The sequence below is a fragment of the Lontra canadensis genome, unplaced genomic scaffold (genome assembly GCF_010015895.1).
Source record: "Lontra canadensis isolate GAN:19392208 unplaced genomic scaffold, GSC_riverotter_1.0 scaffold9, whole genome shotgun sequence".
Classification (NCBI taxonomy): domain Eukaryota; kingdom Metazoa; phylum Chordata; class Mammalia; order Carnivora; family Mustelidae; genus Lontra; species Lontra canadensis.
The window spans coordinates 6,212,353-6,229,510 of NW_022631003.1; the positions used below are offsets into that span (position 1 = coordinate 6,212,353).

The window sequence follows — 17,158 nt, forward strand, 5'->3', positions numbered from 1 at the left end:
TTAAAGTCAGCAATCCAGAAGTAAAGAAAAATAGCGCTGTGCATCATAGTGGGGAATTTGTAATAGTTCTTAGACTGCTTTGTAAGATGTGAATGCTTTATGAATGATCCTGGAAGGGACTCTCTTACTACCTATTATTTTAGAAATCTAAAGAGGCAGAATAACACAGGCTTTAGAGCCAGACTGCTTAAGTTCACAGCCTTTACAGCCACTTAGTACCTTATTGCCCAGTACCTGGTCTGGCACTGACCTACTGTGCTGATAGTGGAAGAAGATGGTGTGTTGAGGCAGAGTAAGGCCCAGAGATGCACCCTATGAGTTTCCAGTGGTTCTTAGATAGTATGAAAGAGATCTAGAAGTTTTCAGAAAATCCTAGTGAAAGAAATAGAAGTTAACAGTGGGAGCCAACAAGCTTGTTATTAGATTACTACTGTGAAGGGAGAGACCATGCAGTAATGATTGGGGGTGGGGGGAGGGCAACTGCCAATTTGGTGCAATGCCCACCAAAATTTGTGTTTTCTCTTGCTTCAGTACAATGAACACTGGGAAGTGGTTACTCAACCAGGCATGCATTTCTGTCATTTTGTCCTCTTTCCTTGTCATCCCTCTCTGCATCTAGGTAGAGCCATGTATGTGACTGATTTTTACTAGTGGAATGTGAATGGAAATGATGTGTTTTCACTTCTGGGTAGAGGTGACAGAAAAGCAGGTGTTCTTTCTCTAACTTCTTTTTTCTAGTCCAAGAAATATGGAGCACTTAGAGGGTGGAAGGATCTAGAGTCTTTAAATTACCATGTAGAAAAAGTTGTGCACAGGTTGTAATTTTATTTTATTTATTTTATTTTTTTAAATTTTATTTTTATTTATTTGACAGAGAGAGATCACAAGTAGGCAGAGAGACAGGCAGAGAGAGAGAGGAGGAAGCAGGCTCCCCGCTGAGCAGAGAGCCCCATGTGGGGCTCGATCCCAGGACCCCAAGATCATGATCCGAGCTGAAGGCAGAGGCTTAACCCACTGAACCACCCAGGCGCCCCCAGGTTGTAATTTTAATGAGAAATTTCAGTTGTGTAAAATTACTGTAAGCATGGGCTGCATGGAATGGGTAGTTGAGCTCCCAACATCCATTGAATGTTGGTTCCAGAATATTCATCAACATGGGCCATTATGACTCTCCTAAACCTCTGAAGCCCATGAGGACACAGAATGTAGAGCCCATAGATCTACATTCAGATCAATCATAAATACTTACTGCACCCATGAAAACTTTCCTACTATGCCCAAATACCATTATAAGAATGAGGAGCTGTGAGAAACTATAAACATTTTTCTATAAAAGTCGGAAAAGTTCTTGTAAAGCAAGGTTTCTCCAAATTGGCACTGTTGACATTTTGGGTCAGATAATTCTTTGCTATGAGTGGCCATCTTTTGCGTTGTGGCATGTATAGCAGCATCCTGTTCCTCTATCCATTAGATACCAGTAGCAACTCCCCTTAATTATACAACCAAAAATGTCTCCAGACATTGTTAAATGTCCTCTGGAGGCAGAATCGCCCCTGGTAGAGAACTACTGCCTTAAAAATTGAGTTAACCTGAAAAATTATTTTAAGCTGAAAGACATTTACCTTTATTCTAAAAGATGGAGTTCATGGGGGATGTTTGTGAATATGCAACAAAGGAAGCTCTGTTGTTTTTATAAAACATACTGCTTTCTATTGAATGTTAATCTACACATATTAATTTATCGATTTAGACATTATCTGAATTTTCCATTTTTTCTTTCTTTCCTTTTCTTCCCAAACTTCTTATCACTTAAACACATTACACCCTTTCCCCTGCCCCCATCTGTAACCCCAGCTGTCATGTCCACAGGTTCTCTTTAATTATGAAAACCGATAAATAGTTTCAATATTATGACTTGTAAATATTAGTTAATGCTGGGCTTGGTACTATGCCCAGATTATGATTTCTACCCTTAGGCCACCTGAAGAAACATGTCCATAATAAAATCAAGGTCTAGTGGATTTTATTTTACTTAATTGTATTAACTGCTCAAAATCTAGCCATTAAATTAAAAAAAGAAATGGACATGACTTCCTGCTTTCTTGGTGTTTCTAACCAGCCTTTTTCTTGATTGCCTTTATTATAGTTTCCTCTTCCCCTCAACTCTTCAGCATATTGCATTTTATAGTGTGTTCCCTATTTTTCTGGAGTTGCCTCTAGTTCTGCCTCAGTTTGGACTAGCTGCCTTTTAAGTCTCTTCTGAGAATCTCCTTTTGAATTGAATCCATTTTATTTTAGATCTTTTTTTTTTTTTTTTCCTAAATTTATTTGATCTTTTTTTCTGGAGTCCCCAAGTATCTTCCTGAGAAAGTGTGTTTGAGAGGCAAACTTTCTGAATTATCCTGAAAAAAATGTGAGAGGCAAACTTTCTGAATTACTCTATGTACAAGTTGTCTTCATCCTAGTCTAATATTTGACTGATAGCTTGTCTGGGCACTGACTGTACTGTAGGTTGCAAGCAATTTTCCTTTAGTACTCTGAAAGCATTGGGGCGCCTGGGTGGCTCAGTGGGTTAAAGCCTCTGCCTTCGGCTCGGGTCATGGTCCCAGGGTCTTGAGATAGAGCCCCATATCAGGCTCTCTGCTCAGCGGGGAGCCTGCTTCCTCCTCTCTCTCTCCCTGCCACTCTGCCTACTTGTGATCTCTGTCTGTCAAAAAAATAAAATCTTTAAAAAAAAAAAAAAGAACTCTGAAAGCATTGCTTGATTGTCTTCTAGCATCCAGGAAGCCATATGTTATCTAATTCACTGTGGGTTTGTGGGGTTTTGTTTTTTTAATAAGGTGATCTGTTCTTTATTCTGTCCGAATAAAGGTTTTTAATTTTATTTTGGTTGTTTCTTCTAGGCACTCAGTTGTCCTTATTGTCTAAATGAGATTCTTCTAACTCTAGGAACTTCTTATCTATTATGTTTTTGATGTCTTTCTCCCTTCATGTTATCTATTTCCCCAGTAGTAAGCAGATACTGTCTCGTGGATTGATCCTTTTTGTCTCATTTTTACTTTCATATCTTGCGAATCTCTTTGCTCTATGTGCAGGGGAATTTTTTTCCCCCTAGTTTTTTTGGCTGACTTTTTGGGGACAGGTAATCTATGAATTTTCTTGTTCTCTTTTTCTTTTCTTCCTATCATTCTCTTCTGTTTCAGTTGTAATACTACCTTTAGTCTTAGAATATGTAAAATAGATTTTTTAAAGGTATCTTGTGGGGATGCGTGGGTGGCTCAGTCAGTTAAGCATCTGCTGCCTTCTGCTCAAGTCATGATCCTAAGGTCCTGGGATCACATCAGGCTTCTTGCTCAGGGCAGGGCGAGGGGGCGGGGGTGTTGCTTCTCCCTCTGCCTGCTGCTGCCATGGTTGTGTGCACGCCTTCTCTCTCTCTGACAAATAAATAAAATCTTAAAAAAAAAAAAAAGATATCTTGTGTTCCCTCAACTATCTATTTTTCTACTCTGGTCACTTTAAGTGTTTTTGTAATTCTTATTTTTCATGCTTAGTTTTCCTTATATGACTAGTGTTTCCTGGTTGTCCATTCATGTTTCAGAAAGCAGGACTGTGTTTCTGGTCTGGGTCACCCTTCTCCCACTCCGTTCCTTGGGCTGTTATCCCTACTAGTTTTGCATTAGAATAGGAATTGGGGCCACAGCACTTAAGGGGCTGGACAGTACAGGGTAGGGCCTGTCTCTTGGCAAACATTGTTTTAGGGTAGAAGGGAGAAGAGCTAGCTTCTAGCCTGTGGGCCTTCTAAATGTCTGATGAAAAAGGTTTATTACTTTGCCAGCATCGCCACTTTAGTCTTATAGTAATTCATTTATCTTAGAGAAAAGCAGAATATCTTTTTACCTGGGGGTAAATGTCAGTTGCTTAGGTGTTGCTTGGAGATGGAGATGGGGGATGGGAAATGTAGTTAGTTGTTTCTTAGACAGTCAAGTAATGTTTAATTCTGGTTTTGGCCCTACTATTTTCACCCTTTGCTGTGTCATGTAGTTTGCAGTCATGCCTCTCTGGAGTCCTGTCAGACATATGGGTTCCCACCTTTTTGCATCACTTACAAGGTATAACAAGGGTGTAGTTTGCTTGTTATATCTATTTATCTATCCATCTCTGTACACACATATACATACATATACACACATTCTACCCCATCTCCAATTTTAAATTTATTTGCTCTTACATTTTTTTTTTCTGTATGAATTGTTTTTATTTCAATGGGATAGTTGGGGTAACTGGAGGGAAATTTTATATATAGTCTACCATTTTTTTTATTATAGTCCTTTTCTAGCTTCTTAAACTTAAGGTATATAGAACTATTGAATTATTTATTTCTTCAATTTATTTTTTTGAACTAATTTTTTAAAGGCAGGCATATTCATGGGAATTATCATGATACTGTTAAAATACAGTATTGTTCCTTAATTATTGATTTATATAGGTGTTTATATCTCTATACCAGTTTGTCCTAAAACTTGTACTCTTTTTGAATTCTTGTTTGCCTCTTAGTTTTTCTAATTCCTTTTCTTTTGTCATCTACTCCAATTTGCACATATTACGATTTTCTTGCCATTTTCTACTTTGCTACTTGGAAACTGAGTAACACCATTTAGAATTGTGCATAAAATAGTGCCTTTGCTTCAGAGAATGGCCTTTTAGCTTTATCACATGGCTCTTGTGATATTTTGATTATTGAGGTATCTTTACTTATTTTCTGTTTCTTAACTGTATGCAGGCTGGTGAGGTATTATTCTTTTTTTATTTACTTCTCTGCTTTAATTGTTATAGCTACTTTGGTTCAGTAGTTATTGATACTTTTCTCCATTTTTTTTCTATTCTACCTTATAATCTCTGGTACTGTTTAAGTGTTGAATTTAAATTGCCTAGCTAGTTCATTGAAGGCCTTAGTTTTCATCTCCTCCTTTCATTTTATATTCATAAAAATTTCCCAGCATTCTTAGAAAATTTCTTCAGCCTGTTCTCTTTTTTATTTCCCACTCTCCTTTTCCTGAATCTTTAGGTACCACATTGATCGTAAGTTATCCTGGGCAAATAAATTTAAATTCATCTGTTTCTTTCCCTTCTTTTCTGTGGTATTGCTCCATTTCCCCATTAATCTTTTTAAGTCTTCTCTCATGAGACTTCGTAATTCTTTCTTCTATAGCCCTGATTTCTATGCTGGAATGTATTTTTATGATTAGAGTTATAATTCTCCTGCAATCAGAACTTTTTACAATCCAGATTTAAGAAATGCTGACGACTTTGCTGTTGAAATCTTGTCAGAAGGGTTGTGATTCAGACGGCTTGTTAAACCCCCAGATTTGACGTGATTACATAAGATCTTATAGGACCTTCATAGTAAATACTTAATTGAAATTAAAATAGTTTAGAAAATAAATTGGCTCTTATGCAGTTTCTTTCTACATATATATATATATATATATATGTATGTTTATATATTCCTAATATAGGGGAAGTCAGTGTTGTAAGTATTCCCTAATGCAGTGGTTATCTATTTACTGATTATTTGTGAGCTTCTTTTATATTCCGTGAAACTCTTTATTTTTAGAATTCAGAGATTAGATTAGGTTGTAGTTGTTTTACCTTAGGTCTCTTTCTTTACCTTTTTTACATATCCTTAACATTTTTTCCTTTCAGATATCTGTTGTCATGATTAATTTCCTTCTTGATTGGCTCATTACAGTATCCTTTATTGTTTGATTATGTTTATAGTTTTGGTACTTTTTCTTACTCTTCCTGAAATTTTAAACTATAATCTTTAGCATTATATAGATAATATTGTACTACTTTCAAAGGTTTGGTTGTTTGGGAAATTATGGTTTTTATATCTTCATTTTCCCAAGAATTTATCATTACGATGTAGGAATTAAAAGAAAATAATATTCTGTCACTATTTGAGAGAAAACTCCTCAGGAAAAATAGAGATTCATTTAAAAGGTTGATTACTTAACATATTTAGTTTTTTAACAAGTAGGATTTCATTTCTTCTGTTATCTTAATTCAAGGTAGTAGTAATTAGCCTCTTCATACTCAGAAGATTAAATTAATCAGTGATACATTTTGTGGCTATGAGGCAGATTATGATTTTAATTAAAATTCAGAAAATATTTTTTTAGAATTCTCAAGAATTTTTTCATTGTATTTATCAGTTTTCTTTTCAGAATAGAATTTCCATATGAGACTTATCTCCATAGTTTTGCATATTTGGTAGTCATTTTTAAAGTATTAAAATTGTATTGGTTCTCATAGATCCTTTTTGACTCAGCATGCAGAACTGTAATTATGTGTCTTGTTTACTTACATGATAAATTAAAGATGATGAGTACTTTGGTTGCGGTAATTTATACCTAGAATTCAAAACCCAGAAGCATCTAGGCCTAGATGCCAGAGTTAGGCACTCAAATACTTATTTTTCTTTTATGTCCAAGATAGAAAGCCATTCTTAGTCTCTATCAAAATATGAAGAAACTGTTTTTGGGAATGAATAAGAAAATCAATAATAAAATTTTTTTAGATTGTCTCAAATTAATTTTAGATCTTGCATTTTGAGCTTTGATCCTTGATAAAGAACTCTTAGCTGAAGTATGGGCATTACTTTTAGGAAATTAGGTAACTCTTTGGCTTACTGTACCGGTTGCCACACTTAAAAAATGAGAAGCACGTTTATTTTTTCCCAGTATCTTGATTTAAGACAAGGTTCATACTTTCCTTAAAAAAGAACCTTTCAAGAAACTGAAAATTTATGCCTAATCGGGTAGTTTTTAGCTGTAATTTAAAATACCTAGCTTTAAGAAAAAAGACTTAAAATCCAAGAGAGACATTTAATATATAGAACTAAATTATTAATACGTGATTGCCAGTATCATATTTGTAAGTACTGCCCTTATGTGGTCTTGATTTGTTACTGTCTCAAACTCTCTTTGAAACCCTCTGTCAAAGGCTTGGACACCATAACATTATAAACACTAACTGATATAGTAAACAGATGCACTGGGAGAATAAGAAACCTGCCAAAAGTATTGTCTTTCCTACTAAGTAACTCTGTGACCTTGGCAAACCACTTAGTCTCGTGGGTCTTAGTAAAATGGAGAACTTGGAACAGATAGCTTCTTAGATTCTTTTGAGGATTCCTTGAAGATGTCAGGGGCTAGAATTCCAGTTAGACCATATCCTTATAATAGCTCTGAAATAATGGTATTACTACCATTTTACCGATGCTGTTATTCATGTTGTACAGACTCCGTGTTCATATAGCATGCTCACTTAACGTAGCTACTAAGGGGCCAAGTAAGAAGTTGAGCCTATCTCATTCTATATTCATATTCTATTTAGTATACCATATTATCTCTGCAAACCATATTAGAGTAGACCACAAGGTTTTATTTCTAAAACTTGTTTCATTTCTTAATCTTTTAGTTTATAGTAAATGTGCTTATGCTTTAATGCATCTGTTATTCAGGAAAACTAGAAGTCATGGATCAGGCCTATCCATGAATTGTGCCCAAAGTGGAAATGGGACTGATTTTTAAATAAATATAATAGAACATATTTATCTAAGAGATGATTGGTGTGTCTATTCAGAGTTATCTTGAATTTATTTCAGCAGTGTCACTGTTGTTCAGAAACACTTTTGGAACTATTCTTTCTGTATTTCTTAGGCTGCTTAGCATCAGTTTTTTTTTGTTTGTTTGTTTTTTTGAGAGATGGGGAGAGGGAGAGAGAATCTCAAGCAGCTCCATTCCCAGTGTGGAGCCCAATGTAGGTCTCGATCTCACCACCCTGAGGCCATGACCTTAGTGAAAATCAGAGTCAGATCCTTAACTGACTTAGCCACCCCAGTGTTCCCTTATTCTTTTAACCTACATTCTGTGGGGGCAGTTGACATCTTTGAGAATGGATTTGATCTGTGGAAAAGTGGGAAGTCATTCTGAACCAAGTCTCAAACATAAAATTAGGGTTCAAAATGAGGAATGTCATTTTTAGTTAAAAATAAGCAGACCAAGGAGACAAAACCTATTATCCTAATGTCTCTTGTAAGGTAGTTAAGGAAGTGATTAGAAAAGAGCAGTCGCAAATGTTTTGTGTGATGACAACTTGAAATAGCCTCTAAAAATGACTACTCTGAATGGAGTTTAACCTTTATTTGGCTATAAATTCTAGTATATTAAAGTTATATCTTAAGGTAGTTATATCTGTTGTGTTTGCCGCTTAGGTTAGTGCTATGCTGACTTAGCATGCACTTTAGAGAAAAAGAGTTGATGAATCAATTACAGATAGCAGATACTCTTTCCATTTTAAAGGAGATGACAATCTATAGAACATTTATTTGCACAGTAATTTAATTCTGGTTATATTAATATTATGTAATTTGTGGTATCCACATAAGGATTTAATTCTAGACAGCTACACCATCCCACTTTCTGGCGTGAACTAAAACTACTTCTCTTGCTAAACCTGAGTATACTGTGATGCAAGCTTACATGTAAATTTATTTTTGTGCAAAAATTATCTTTGGCTGCCTTGTACACTTATATATTAGTGAATAGCTTTTAGATATTAGTACTTTTTTAGTGCAGTTACTAAACAGTAATCTGTATATCTGACTGCATAGGAACTTGTGATAGGAAGATTTCATTTTACCCTTTGAAGGTGTTATTTTTCTAGATTTTGAACTTCCAGATAGTGGAGTTTAATGAAGCCTCCTTATTTGTGGGATCAGAGGATAATAAAAAAATGCTTCTAATCCCCCCCCTTTTTTAAAGATTTTATTTATTTATTTGACAGACAAAGATCACAAGTAGGCAGAGAGGCAGGCAGAGAGAGAAGAGGAAGCAGGTTCCCTGCTGAGCAGAGAACCCGATGTGAGGCTAAATCCCAGGTCCCTGGGATCATGACCTGAGCCGAAGGCAGAGGTTTTAACCCACTGAGCCATCCAGGCACCCCTCTAATCCCTTTTTAATAATACTTTTCCTTTTTGGGTTTCAAAATAATGTTATAAGACCATTAATTCAACAGGTCATTATGCAGGAGTCTAAAAATTTAGTGGGAACTAGATAGACATGTGGCCTCTTTTAGCTTGTATTTGTGGGAAGCTGTGGAATAGATAGCAAACTACTAATTGCACAATTCACTGTGTAATTACCATGTGGAGAGTGCTAAAAGCAAGAAATATAGGGCAATATAAGAATTTGCTGACCTAGTGGGGGAGGGGAGCCAAGGAAGGTGACTTGAGCTGGGGAAAAAAAGAATATTTCTGGCAGAACATCTTGTTTAAATATCCTGGAACAGCAAGGAACTTGGCTTTTGCTAGGAACTGAAAGAGCCCACTGTGGCTGGAGTGTTAAAAAAAAAAAAAAAAAAAAAAGGAATGATAACAGTGTGGTGCAGTAGGCAAAGGTTAGGTCATGTAAGGCTTGATAGATCATGTTAAGGATTCTGATTTTTGTCTCAAGATCCCTTGGAAACCATTGGGATATTTTAAACAAAGGATCATGAAATCATCAGGATTAGAATGACCACTCTGGATGCTGTGTAAAGAATGGTTTGGAGGCAGCCCGGCTGCATGCTGGGAGACCCATTAGGTTGCGTTGAAATTAAGGTATCTGAAATTTATCTGAGGGAGAATCATGGAGGCCAGTGATTCTCAAAGTGTGTGTCACTGGGGAACTAATTAGAAATGCAGATTCTTAGGTTTCTGCTCAGACCCACTGAATCAAAAATTTTGCAGGTGGGTCTCAGAAATCTGTTTTTTGAGCAAGCCTTCTAGGTGGTTCTGATGCATCCTAAAAGTTTTTGAACTTTGCAGGTCATTAGATATGTGGCTTGAATGTAGGAGAAAGTTCTAGGCTGGTAGTATGGATAAGGAGCTACTGCATGGAAGTGGTAGTTGAAAGTGAGGGAGAGAGAAGAGGTTCCAATAGAATGAAACCCTGAGATACTTTAGTCCCAGACAGAGTGAAGGGATCTAGTGAAGGAACCAAAAAATGATTGGTTAGGGGGACTAGAAGGTCAGAAGAGTCTTTGAATAAGGGTGTGGCAAATTAAGCATTAAATTTGTCAGTAAATGATCTTTGTGTAATTGTAGTGGAATTACAAGGTTGGGCACCAATGTCAACAGGTTGAAAAAGAAATTGGGAGAGGAGTGAAAGAAATATAATTTACTCATTTAAGACATCCCTTACTTTTTGGACAGATATTTAATACTCCATAATTTTAGGAAATAAAAATAAATAACTTTGAGGGACACCATAAATAACCTTGAGGAACAGCATAAGAATCTGTGGAGAACTCTAATAAAATATTGTTTGGACTTACAGATTCTGAAATTCATAATTTACATGGAGGAATGAGTATCACTATCTTTACCATCTTGTGAGGAATACCATAGTAAAATAATAGTTAAACTATGTGGGGGGTGTGGGGGCGTGGAGAGTATGTTTAGCCTACCAAGAATGATGTTTTTTAACATGATCAAAACGACTTTAGCAGTATGCATTTATATAAAAATAATTTTTAAATTACAAATACTCTTACTCATTATAAATACATTAATTCACTTTTTATTACTACTGTGTATCTAAAGGAAAATGTCTTTAAATGAATTTTATAATTCAGTCTTTTACTTAAATTACCTTAATTTTTCAGAATTATTCTGACATATTAATGCTGTGCTATTCTTTTTTTTTTTTTTAAAGATTTTATTTATTTATTTGACAGAGATCACAAGTAGGCAGAGAGGCAGGCAGAGAGAGAGGAGAAAGCAGGCTCCCTGCTGAGCAGAGAGCCCGACGTGGGGCTCGATCCCAGGACCCTGGGATCATGACCTGAGCTGAAGGCTGAGGCTTTAACCCACTGTGAGCCACCCAGGCGCCCCAATGCTGTGCTGTTCTTAAGGGAAGACCACATTTAATGTGAAGAAAAGTTAAGATAATCTGAAGGTGAACTCCAATTGCATAGTAATATCTTTGGAGTGAGTGTGTGTGTGTGTGTGTGTGCGTGCACGTTCATGTGTATGTGTGTCCACATGCACTAACACATAGTAGTGGGGTGGAGGAGAGACAAGGAGAGAGGGAGATTGAGACCTAAACCATTTCAAAATGCATTTTCTTTTCAGGGTAAATTATGTATTTGTATTTCTAAATTTTTTATTTATTTAAAATTTTAGGTAGACTCCATGCCCAACCCAACTCAGAATTCTGAGATCAGGAGTCACACACTCTACCAACTGAGCCAGCCAGGTGCCCTAGTTTTTTTTTCTTTTTTTTTTTTAAAGAAAAAATTAGGTTATTATGTCAACATGTGTTGACTATAAAATTCAACAGCTACAGAAACTCAAAGTTAGTTTCTGCTGTTACTAGACCACACTTTATGTTCAAAATAGCCCATTTATTAGCAGTTTGATATTATGATTCTAGATAGTCTGCTTACTCCCTACTCCCTGTACCCTGCCTGTATGGATACACCTGTATGTTAATTCTTAAAAAACAAACAAGCAAACAAACATAAACCTAGTATTATACTGTTTTCAGGGTTTTTTTTTTTTTTCTTTTTTCTTACCAATCAGTACATCTTAAATCTAAAAGGCTAAATTCTAAATATTCCTTCCATTGACTTTATATTTTGTTCTTAGAACATTAGTCCAGGACTTAAGAGACTTGCATTATGGTTTCTTTTGGCTTCATGATCTTGGGCAAGTCACTTAGCCCTTCTCTTTTTAGTTTCTTCATCTGTAAAATTTAGAGATAGTGAGTGGTTGACTTGAAGGTTTCTGATAGCTTTAAAATTTGTTTAGGAATGCTAGGATTTCAAAGGGCAGACATTTCCTTCACTTTTATATGAAAAGTGATTACCTTAATCCACCTGTGAATGCCTCATGGGAGTAGTTGTTGCCAAGTTAAAAACATAGTAGCTTGGGGAGGAAGCACTAATACTAGAAACAAGATTAAAAAAATAATATCTAATCATTTACTAGGGTACTTACTTAGCAGGCATACCTGATGCTTTTTGGGAATTGTTGACCAAAACAAAACAGAAACAAAAGGGTTTTCACAGAACTGATTAAGTTTTTACACTAAAAATTTCTATCACTTTTTGGGGGTGTGGGATGTAGGTGGGTCAGGGTTTGGTTTTACTCACTGAGTACTAACGGCAGATGAGACAAATGGGACTTATGGCCCCGCTCAGTGTTTTTTTTCTCCACATCAGATGGGTAATGTGCCACAGTGGTAACAAGGATTGAGGGAAGCACATGTCACACAATGGTGTGAACACCCAATCATCATGCTTACTGCACAGCATTTTTTTTTTTTTTAAGATTTTAACTTTATTTGACAGGCAGAGATCACAAGCAGGCAGAGAGGCAGGCAGAGAGAGAGAGGGGGAAGCAGGCTCCCCGCCAAGCAGAGAGCCCGATGCGGGGCTCGATCCCAGGACCCTGAGATCATGACCCGAGCCGAAGGCAGAGGCCTTAACCCACTGAGCCACCCAGGGGCCCCTGTACAGCATTTTTTAAGGAATTGTGTCACCTTCTCACATAAGTGTCTTATAAAAGCCAAGGTATTAGGAGTAGGAGTCATTGCTATGTGGCTGGGAGCTGTGTTATGTATTCAGGAAACACTTGAGAAGGCAAAGAAGTCTTAGTTTAAATAATTTTTTTTTTTAATTTTATTTATCAGAGAGAGCACGCACAAACGGGGGCCTGATGTGGGACTTGAACCCAGGAACCTGGAATCATGACCTGAGCTGAAGGCAGACCCTAAACTGAGACACCCAGGGATTCCCCCCTTTTCCCCCCCAGCTTTTTAAAAGATTTATTTATTTTTAAAGGGGGTGCAGAAGGGCAGAGGGAGAGAATCTCCTGAAGAGATTTGAAGATAGGGGCTCAAGAATCTCCTGAAGAGATTGAGATAGGGGCTTAATTCCACACTGAACTGAAACCAAGAGTTGGATGCTCAACCCACTGAGCCACTCAGGTGCCCCTTAGTTTAAAGAATCTGAGTGAAAGTGTTCAGCTCTTGAATTAGCATTATTTTCTTGTTATTAATAGTATTAATATTATATATATAATATTAATATATATAATTATAATATATAATATATATAATATATATGATATATATATTATATATATTATATATATAATAGTTTTGGGGGTGCTTGGGTGGCTTAGTTGGTTAAGCATCTGCCTTCGGCTCCAGTCATGATCCCAAGGTCCTGGGTTCAAGTCCTGCATTGGGCTCCTTGCTCCGCAGGGAGTCTGCTTGTTCCTCTCCCTCTGCCACTCCCCCTGCTTGTGCTCTTTCTTGCTCTCTCTGACAAATAAATAAAATCTTTAAAATAAAATAAAATAAAATAAAATAAAAGATAGCTTTTGTTTTTCTGCTCTTGGTGTCTTAAGTTGCTGATTTTATTTCCTTTTAATTTTTTACTTGTTTTTAGTTGCTTTCATCTTTGTCCATAGTGTGTCCACTAACATTTTATGTACTTATTCCTAATCTTTAGCTTTTATTTTTCTAATATTTTCTTGTCACTTTTATGTATTTTAACTCTGCCCTTTTCATTTGATTTTTTGCTTAAATTCTTTTTTAAAATTTAGTTGTTGTTGTTATTGTTGTTTTTCCCTCAAGTAAGATTTTAGGAAGGCAAAGCCACAAAAAGTTATGAAGAAGAATCATTGAGGAAACTAGTGACTCCAACAGTAGCTTGCCCGGGGAGAGCTTTAATTTAAATTTACTTTTTTTTTTTGTAAGATTTTATTTATTTATTTGACAGAGATCACAAGTAGTCAGAGAGGCAGGCAGAGAGAGAGGCGGGAAGCAAGCTCCCCGCTGAGCAGAGAGCCTGATGCGGGGCTCAATCCCAGGACCCTGGGATCATGACCTGAGCTGAAGGCAGAGGCTTAACCCACTGAGCCACCCAGGTGCCCCTTAAATTTACTTTTTATTGTGTGTATTCTTTTTTCTATATAGCTGGTTGTTGGGTGTCATGTTTCTAAGATGAATAACCAAAAAAGTTACTTCACACCCTCAGCAAGAGATCAAGCTACTTTTATTCCCCTTCCACTTACCCAGTAGTGGCTCTTCTTTTAAATTCCTCAAATCTTTGGGCGCCTGGGTGGCTCAGTGGGTTAAGCTGCTGCCTTCGGCTCAGGTCATGATCTCAGGGTCCTGGGATCGGGTCCCGCATCGGGCTCTCTGCTCAGCAGGGAGCCTGCTTCCCTCTCTCTCTCTCTGCCTGCCTCTCTGTCTACTTGTGATCTCTGTCTGTCAAATAAATAAATAAAATCTTTAAAAAAATAAATAAATAAATAAATAAATTCCTCAAATCTTTAATCTGAGTGATGCAGATGCCCCATGGACAAATTTCTCACCCCTACATAAAATGTTTATTTACAGTGATAAAGCCTATGAAGTACACAAAAAGGGTCTGTTCTCATATTGTCATACCTTTAGTCATTTTGAAGGTGCTTGACTTAAAAAGTTTCACAGTCCTCATTTTTTAAAAATTATTTATTTATTTATTTGACAGAGATCACAAGCAGGAAGAGGCAGGCAGAGAGAGGGAGGAACATAGTCCTCATTTTAAAAAGAATACTTTTTAGCACTATCAGCCTCCTAAAATCTTTGAAACAAAAAACAGAAAAATAGTGGCAGGTCTTTTTTTTTTTTTTTTTAAGTATTTCTATTTATTTATTTGAGAGAGAGAGAGTGAAAGAGAGTATGACAGCAGGGCGAGAGGGAGAGGGAGAAGCAGACTCCCCGCTGAGCAGGAGCCCGGCTGCGGTGCCCTGGCTGTGGTGCTCTATCGTGGAACTCTGCGATTATGACCTGATCCAAGGCAGATGCTTAACCGACTGAGCCACCCTGGCATCCCAAACAGTGGCAGGTCTTAACTAATATTTATTGCTAATCTTACTGTTAAAAACTTTTTAAAAAATTTATGTTTCTTAAAATAGTAACTTCCTTTTTTAGTGTATATAGGTACAGGAAATATTTTAAAAGATATTTTAAGTATGAAATACAATCATCAAGGGGCACTTGGGTGGCTCAGTGGGTTAAGCCTCTGCCTTTGGCTCAGGTCATGATCTCAGGGTCCTGGGATCGAGTCCCGAGTCGGACTATCTGCTTCCCTCTCTCTCTCTGCCTGCCTCTCTGCCTGTTTGTGATATCTCTCTGTCAAATAAATACATGAAATACATAAAATCTTTTTAAAAAAAAATCATCAAAAGGAAATTTTAAAGGGAAAATCATAATTCTGGATGATATAGCACATTCATAATTTTTATGCATTCATAATTATTTCAGGTATTACATTGATGTGGGCCTAAGATATCATGTGGGCCTAAGAAAGCAGAACTAGATAAGGTCATTCTTTAGTCTCTGCACGTTCCAGTTTGAGCCAAGGCCTCTAACTGGGTATTGCTTTGGTATAGATGGAGCAGATGGAACCTTATGTTAGCTGTCACTCTATTACATCCTTCCTCAACAAGATACTTGACTTAATTTAATCTTCTAGCTTTGTTGTCTTCACCATAGTGATATTGCTGCTACTCTTTTTAAAGGTCAGTATTATTGCCCTTTAATATTTCCTTTTTCATTGTGCATCTCATTCTCTTTCTACATTTCTGTACATTTCTCTCATTCTGGGAACTAAATTAGCCTAAGTTATTACTGATGATCGTGGCTGTCTCTTTCCAGAATTAAAACACTGAAATGACACTTAAATGTTTTATGTATAAAATATAGAAAGGAGTTAGTTACTCTGCTGAATATGTAAAATCTTAATAAGGATTCAGGTTAGTTTGAATGCTACAAGAATGCTACCCCTGCGTTCTTTTTATTAAACACATTTAAAAATGCAACATGTAATAACATTTCAAAATTATGTAAGTGCTCAAGAATCCTGATCTTGTTCACTTCAGGTCTCTTGGAATATAACTGTAGCATTCTGACATTAAGTAGCATGCCATGAGATAATTATTGTTGTAGCTGATTAGTTCTTTTGAGGAGATTTTTTATATCTTGTTTTTCAGAGTGATCACTTACAGATTTTAGATTCTGTAAAGTATAGCTTTCATAATTTTAGGAGTGCAGTGACAACTGCACAGTAAGTCCATATGTTGCCTTGCTATAATTATATTTTAATAATTATTTTTTCTTTAGGGAAAGAACTATGGCTAACCTCCAAGAGACTAAAGCTGATGATTATAATCATTCATATTTTTTAAACAGAAAGAACCTTTTCCTTTTTCTGATTTTAAATAGCCGAATTTATTTTTCTTGTGAAGTTGAGTTTATTTATGTTGTATCATAGCGTCAACTGGATGAAGTTGCTATTCTGGATCCTACTGTAAAATTTAAATGAATATTTATGTCAGATGGGAAGATTACCCTGCTTTTTTAGTTATTCCCGTATATGGACTTGCTGCCACATGCGTGCTAATTTTTCCTTCTCAGAACATGCAGCTTGCTCCTTGCCGCCTCCGTTCTTCTGTATATTACCATTCCCTCCACCAGCAATGCCCTCCTTCCTTTTCATCCATCTCCTTTTCTCCTTTTAAAATTGGCATCTAAAATTATTTCCCCTAAAAGTTCTTTCATGATTTTCTTGGTTTTACCTTAACACTTAACATGGATAGATACAGCGTCAACCAGTATGAGTTGTGTTACTGTGATATACCAGGTACAGTGTTAACTATCTCATTTAATTTTCACAGCTGTCTTATGAGTTGTGCTCATTTTAAATTGAAATTAAATAAATTCTGGTACATTCCTAGCTTTAGCTGTTCTAAAATGTGAGCTTTTCCTATCATTTAAAAAAAGTTGCTTTTTATAGTATTATTCTGCCTTACGTATTTCAGTATTCTTTCCTTTCTTGGTTTTTATCACTTAACCTACCAATAGCACTTAAAGGAAAAAAAAACAAACACTATTTGGATATAATTTCCATAGAATAAAATGTACCCATTTTATGTATATAATGTGATGCATTTTGACAGATGCATACGCCCATGTAACTATCACTACCATAAAGAAGATATAGAACATTTTCATCAGTCCCCAAAATCCCTTGTGCCCTTTTCCCACTTAATATT

At 36.3% G+C, this 17,158-nt stretch overlaps 1 protein-coding gene and 1 non-coding gene across 5 annotated transcripts in view; one reads left to right on the forward strand and one right to left on the reverse strand.

Moving 5' to 3' along the window:
• Positions 1–17,158, forward strand: part of OSBPL8 (oxysterol binding protein like 8) — a 156,578-nt gene that overhangs the window by 6,178 nt on the left and 133,242 nt on the right. The window lies entirely within an intron of this gene.
• On the reverse strand, positions 12,265–12,363 carry LOC116866488. The gene has a single exon (XR_004382417.1). It is a non-coding gene; the product is annotated as a small nucleolar RNA U13 (small nucleolar RNA).